Source organism: Armigeres subalbatus, chromosome 2 (assembly GCF_024139115.2).
Source record: "Armigeres subalbatus isolate Guangzhou_Male chromosome 2, GZ_Asu_2, whole genome shotgun sequence".
Taxonomy (NCBI): domain Eukaryota; kingdom Metazoa; phylum Arthropoda; class Insecta; order Diptera; family Culicidae; genus Armigeres; species Armigeres subalbatus.
Window position 1 is genome coordinate 426,162,499 of NC_085140.1, and position 6,185 is coordinate 426,168,683.

The following is a 6,185-nucleotide window of genomic DNA, read 5'->3' on the forward strand; positions in this document are numbered from 1 at the left end:
GCAGGGTAGTAATAAATCCATTGGGAATATTAGCAGTGCCGGCACCGCGACCAACAACTCCAGCAAACACCATCACCTGATTGCATCTTCTAGTCAAGCCTCTGGTGGGCTCCTGGGAAGCAGTGCTAATGGCGGCAGTTTGAACATGAACGGTGGCCACACCGTGGTGCTCTCGGATCTGGACTCGAGCGACGATAATCATCTGAGCTTCTTGGAACCGATAATCACGATAATCATCTGAGCAAAAATGGAACCGATATATTCGACTACGATTGTGATTACGATAATGAAGAGGAGTTCAACTATCAGGCCCGCGCTGCAGCTGCCGTAGCAGCATCGACCAGTGCCACCAGCTCTTGCACTCCCGGTGGGGCAAATGCGGCTGGTTCTGCTGCTGTTCGCAGCGGTAGCAGCAATAGCAATAGCAGCAGCAAAAATCGCGTTTCGTTCGATGCCAATATAAGTGATTTCCAGCAAGTTCCTCTTATTGGAGACTTCGATATGGATGGAAGGGGCCTGCTGAAAACCCGAAGGTCCAACAGTCTTACCACGACGGTGAGCAGTGTATGCGGACTTTCGTTTGGCGAGCTGCATCAGCAAAAGCATAACAACGAATATTTATCAGCGGAATATCTAGCTAACCTGCAGCTTCTGCAGAATAAACCAAGGAGTTTCTTCTAAACCATGGACAGTCCTCGTTCGTCGGTACAGTTTGCTACTGCGAATGAAATGATTAATGGTAAGTTTGATTAAATGGCATATATTATTCTCTTGCTGATTATTCATTGATTGTTTTCAAGGCTGGCTACCAGGGCCTGACACAAGCTACCTAAATTTCTGAGGGGCATGCCACCTAAATTTCCGGTGGACTATGCTGCGCGAATTTGCTTACAGTCCCTCGCTGGTACTCGGACGATGATCAGCTGCCCCTAACATGGGGAACAGATGCTGTTGTGAGCCGCTTCTAACATGGAGAACAGACGCTCGTTCAGACTTGCACCCAAGAGAGGAGCAAACTCGCTTTCACGTTCCCTGACACCGTACAACCATAGTTCCCACCGGGGTTGGTTACCCAATGCTCCCTAAGGTTACTCGTACCCCGGCCAGCACCACGGGGAGGTAGGGATAGGCGTTGCTGAGAAAGAGGCTGAGAACCGCGAGATGGAGTCTATTTTGTTCCTTCAGGTACGCAAAGTACCAATGGTTCATTTCATTTATTTAGTTAACATCTAAACAGATAACACTGAATCAACAATTTGACGCCACAATGCACGGTTCGATTCTCTTTTTCATTGACACATTTTTTTTCCGTTCACAGGGAAGAAATCACATCAATCAACAAAAAGATGGAACAGATCTTTCGAAATCCAGAAAAGGGAGTATATATGATCCTTGATGGCCGGAAGGGTCGTTGCCAATCCACCATCCACAAGTTGCAGATCTTCGAGAATCCTAATGACCGGAACAGCTGTTTGACGGGTTCGAGGAAATATCCGTTACCATGATTGCGAAGGAGCTTTTTTTTAAAGGATTCAACAACTGACCGCAGTACAAGAGGACAGCGCATGTGTTGTGAATAATGAATAAATGGCACAATTTCTATTGATAAGTAGATAAGAATATAAATCATGCTAGATATAATATAAATATATATTTATTATATGAGAGCAGAATTGTTTCATTTTTTGAGGAAATCTTTTAAAAGGGAATTGCCTACATGGACTCATTTACAGATGGTATTTATTTCTTTGGGTTTTCCAAGCTACCCGAGCCGAGGCCATGAAGTCTTCTTCTTCTTCTTTAATGGCTCTACATTCCAACTGGAACTTGGCCTGCTTTTCAACTTAGCTTTTCTATGCTCGCCATTGCATAAGATACATACTTGTGTGGCTAGTACAATGGATACACTATGTCCAGGGTGTCGAGAAAGTTTCTAACCCGAAAACATCCTACACCGGGACCGAGAATCGAACTCGCCGTCTCCGTATCGGCAATCCTACGCCTTTGCTCGCAAGTCTACTAAAGACCCCTAGGCCTTGAAGTGGTTTTTCATTTAATATCTGGAATTTCTGTTAAAAATTTATATTATCAGCTTTCGTTTATGTGACTATCACGAAGCACGACCGCTTAAGCGTGCTTCGTAGCCACTTCTTAACACATTGATCACTTATCGCTTTTCCGTCATAGTAATTTGTGCAGCTCACCGTAGTCTGCCGGATGTATAAATTCAACAATAACCATTGCTTTGAACATTTCTCGCTTAACTTTTCAAAAATACCAAAGTAACACTTTTTTCATGAATTAATTTGAATAGCGCAATCAACCGATCAACATGAAAGCTATTGATTGTCGTATTCAAATTAATTCATGAAAAAAATGTTACTTAGGTCCTTTTGAAAAGTTAGGCGAGATTTTATATAACCAGTCATTCTCGCTTAACTTTTCAAAAGGACCTAAGTAACATTTTTTTCATGAATTATTTTGAATAGTGCAATCAACAGACCAATATGAAAGCTTTTGATTGCAGTACTCAAATGACTCAAATTAAATCATGAAAAAAATGTTACTTAGGACCTTTTGAAAAGTTAAGCGAGCATTCTTCTTGTATGGCATTACATAAATGTATGATGACTTTCCAGCGAGATTGTTGGCTTATCCCTGGAGAAGCCCCTGAATAATTACTGGAGCTCCTCAAGAAATTCCTTCGGAATTTCGTCCAGGAATTCCTCCGGGAGATCGTCCAGGAAATTCTCCAGAGATTCGTTTAAGAATTTCTTTGGATGTAGCTGTTCGGCAGTTTGGATGTCCAAAAATTCCTTCAGAAGTTCGTCCAAGAATTTATCTGGATGTGTGTCCAGAAATTCGTCCAGAAATTCCTTCCAGGAATTCTTCCGCAAGTTCATCCAGGAACACCTCCGAAAGCTCGTCTTGGGATTTCTTCGTAAGTTCATTCAGGAATTCCTTCAGAAGATCGTCCAGAAATTCCTCCAGGAGGTTTATCCTAAACGGAGGTTCATCCATACCTTCTGAAATTGCTCCAGGAATTCCTCCTGAAATTGCTCGAGAAATTACCACGGAAATTCCTCCAGGAATACTTCCGCAAGTTTCTCCAAGAATTACTCTGAAAGTTTTTCAAGGAATTTCTACGTAAGTTCCTCCAGGAATTCTTCCGGAAGTTCCTCCAGGAATTCCTCCGGAAGTTCCTCCAGAAATTCCTTCGGAAGTTCCTCCAGGAATTCCTCCGAAAGTTCCTCCTGGAATTCCTCCGGAAGTTCCTCCTGGAATTCCTCCGGAAGTTCCTCCAGGAATTCCTCAGGAAGTTCCTCAGGAAGTTCCTCCAGGAATTCCTCCGGAAGTTCCTCCAGGAATTCCTCCAGGAATTCCTCCGGAAGTTCCTCCAGGAATTCCTCCGGAAGTTCCTCCAGGAATTCCTCCGGAAGTTCCTCCAGGAATTCCTCCGGAAGTTCCTCCAAGAATTCCTCCGGGAGTTCCTCCAGGAATTCCTCCGGAAGTTCCTCCAGGAATTCCTCCGGAAGTTCCTCCAGGAATTCCTCCGGAAGTTCCTCCAGGAATTCCTCCGGAAGTTCCTCCAGGAATTCCTCCGGAAGTTCCTCCAGGAATTCCTCCGGAAGTTCCTCCAGGAATTCCTCCGGAAGTTCCTCCAGGAATTCCTCCGGAAGTTCCTCCAGGAATTCCTCCGGAAGTACCTCCAGGAATACCTCCCGAAGTTCCTCCAGGAATTCCTCCGGAAGTTCCTCCGGAAAATCCTCCAGGAATTCCTCCGGAAGTTCCTCCAGGAATTCCTCCGGAAGTTCCTCCGGAAGTTCCTCCGGAAGTTCCTCCGGAAGTTCCTCCGGAAGTTCCTCCGGAAGTTCCTCCAGGAACCCCTCCGGAAGTTCCTCCAGGAATTCCTCCGGAAGTTCCTCCAGGAATTCCTCCGGAAGTTCCTCCAGGAATTCCTCCGGAAGTTCCTCCAGGAATTCCTCCGGAAGTTCCTCCAGGAATTCCTCCGGAAGTTCCTCCAGGAATTCCTCCGGAAGTTCCTCCAGGAATTCCTCCGGAAGTTCCTCTAGGAATTCCTCCGGAAGTTCCTCCAGGAATTCCTCCGGAAGTTCCTCCAGGAATTTCTACGTAAGTTCCTCCAGGAATTCTTCCGGAAGTTCCTCCAGGAATTCCTCCGGAAGTTCCTCCAGGAATTCCTCCGGAAGTTCCTCCAGGAATTCCTCCGGAAGTTCCTCCAGGAATTCCTCCGGAAGTTCCTCCAGGAATTCCTCCGGAAGTTCCTCCAAGAATTCCTCCGGGAGTTCCTCCAGGAATTCCTCCGGAAGTTCCTCCAGGAATTCCTCCGGAAGTTCCTCCAGGAATTCCTCCGGAAGTTCCTCCAGGAATTCCTCCGGAAGTTCCTCCAGGAATTCCTCCGGAAGTACCTCCAGGAATACCTCCCGAAGTTCCTCCAGGAATTCCTCCGGAAGTTCCTCCGGAAAATCCTCCAGGAATTCCTCCGGAAGTTCCTCCGGAAGTTCCTCCGGAAGTTCCTCCAGGAATTCCTCCGGAAGTTCCTCCAGGAATTCCTCCGGAAGTTCCTCCAGGAATTCCTCCGGAAGTTCCTCCAGGAATTCCTCCGGAAGTTCCTCCAGGAATTCCTCCGGAAGTTCCTCCAGGAATTCCTCCGGAAGTTCCTCCAGGAATTCCTCCGGAAGTTCCTCCAGGAATTCCTCCGGAAGTTCCTCTAGGAATTCCTCCGGAAGTTCCTCCAGGAATTCCTCCGGAAGTTCCTCCAGGAATTCCTCCGGAAGTTCCTCCAGGAATTCCTCCGGAAGTTCCTCCAGGAATTCCTCCAGGAATTCCTCCGGAAGTTCCTCCAGGAATTCCTCCGGAAGTTCCTCCGGAAGTTCCTCCAGGAATTCCTCCGGAAGTTCCTCCAGGAATTCCTCCGGAAGTTCCTCCAGGAATTCCTCCGGGCGTTCCTCCAGGATTTCCTCCGGAAGTTCCGCCAGGAATTCCTCCGGGCGTTCCTCCAGGAATTCCTCCGGGCGTTCCTCCAGGAATTCCTCCGGGCGTTCCTCCAGGAATTCCTCTGGAAGGTCCTCCAGGAATTCCTCTGGAAGTTCCACCAAGACTTACTCTAGAAGTTCCTCCAGGAACTCCTCCGGAAGTTCCTCCAGGTATTCCTCCGGAAGTTCCTCCAGGAATTCCTCCCGAAATTCCTCCGGAAGTTCCTCCAGGAATTCCTCCGGAAGTACCTCCAGGAATACCTCCCGAAGTACCTCCAGGAATACCTCCCGAAGTTCCTCCGGAAGTTCCTCCAGGAATTCCTCCGGAAGTACCTCCAGGAATACCTCCCGAAGTTCCTCCGGAAGTTCCTCCAGGAATTCCTCCAGAAGTTCCTCCGGAAGTTTCTCCAGGAATTCCTCCGGAAGTTTCTCCAGGAATTCCTCCGGAAGTTTCTCCAGGAATTCCTCCGGAAGTTCCTCCAGGAATTCCTTCGGTAGCTCCTCCAGGAATTCCTCCGGAAGATCCTCAAGGAATTCCTTCGGAAGTTCCTATAGGAATTCCTCCGGAAGTTCCATCTGTTCTCCCAGGAATTCCTCAGGAAGTTCCTCCACGAACTCCTCCGAAAGTTTCTCAAGGAATTTCTCCGTAATTTCCTCCGGAAATTCCCCCGGAAGTTTTTCCAGGAATTCCTCCAGAAGTTCCTCCAGTAATTCCTTCGGTAGTTGCTCCAGGAATTCCTCCTGAAATTCCCATGGAAATTCCTCCAGGAATCCTTCCGAAAGTTTCTCCAAGAATTCCTCTGAAAGTTTTTCAAGGAATTTCTACGTAAGTTTCTCAGGGAATTCTCCCGGAAGTTCCTCCAGGAATTCTTTTGGAAGTTCTTCCGGAAGTTCCTCCGAAAGCTCCTCCAGAAATTCCTCCTGAAGTTTCTCCAGAAATTCTTACGGAAGTCCCTCCAGGAATTACTTCGGAAGTTCCTCCAGAAATTTCTCCGGAAGTTCCTCCAGAAGTTCCTTCAGGAATTCCTCCGCAAGTTCCTCCTCCGCAACTTCCGGAGGAACTCCTGGAGGAACTTCCGGAGGAATTCCTGGAGGAGCTTCCGGAGGAATTCCTGGAGGAGCTTCCGGAGGAATTCCTGGAGGAACTTCCGGAGGAATTCCTGGAGGAGCTTCCGGAGGAGCTTCCGGAGG

General features: G+C 47.6%; 1 long non-coding RNA gene across 1 annotated transcript; it reads left to right on the forward strand.

The window, feature by feature from the left end:
* Nucleotides 1–1,667, forward strand: LOC134217884 (uncharacterized). The gene is made up of 3 exons (XR_009981178.1): nt 1–739; nt 801–1,185; nt 1,319–1,667. It is a non-coding gene; the product is annotated as an uncharacterized LOC134217884 (long non-coding RNA).
* The last annotated feature ends 4,518 nt before the right edge of the window (nt 1,668–6,185 follow it).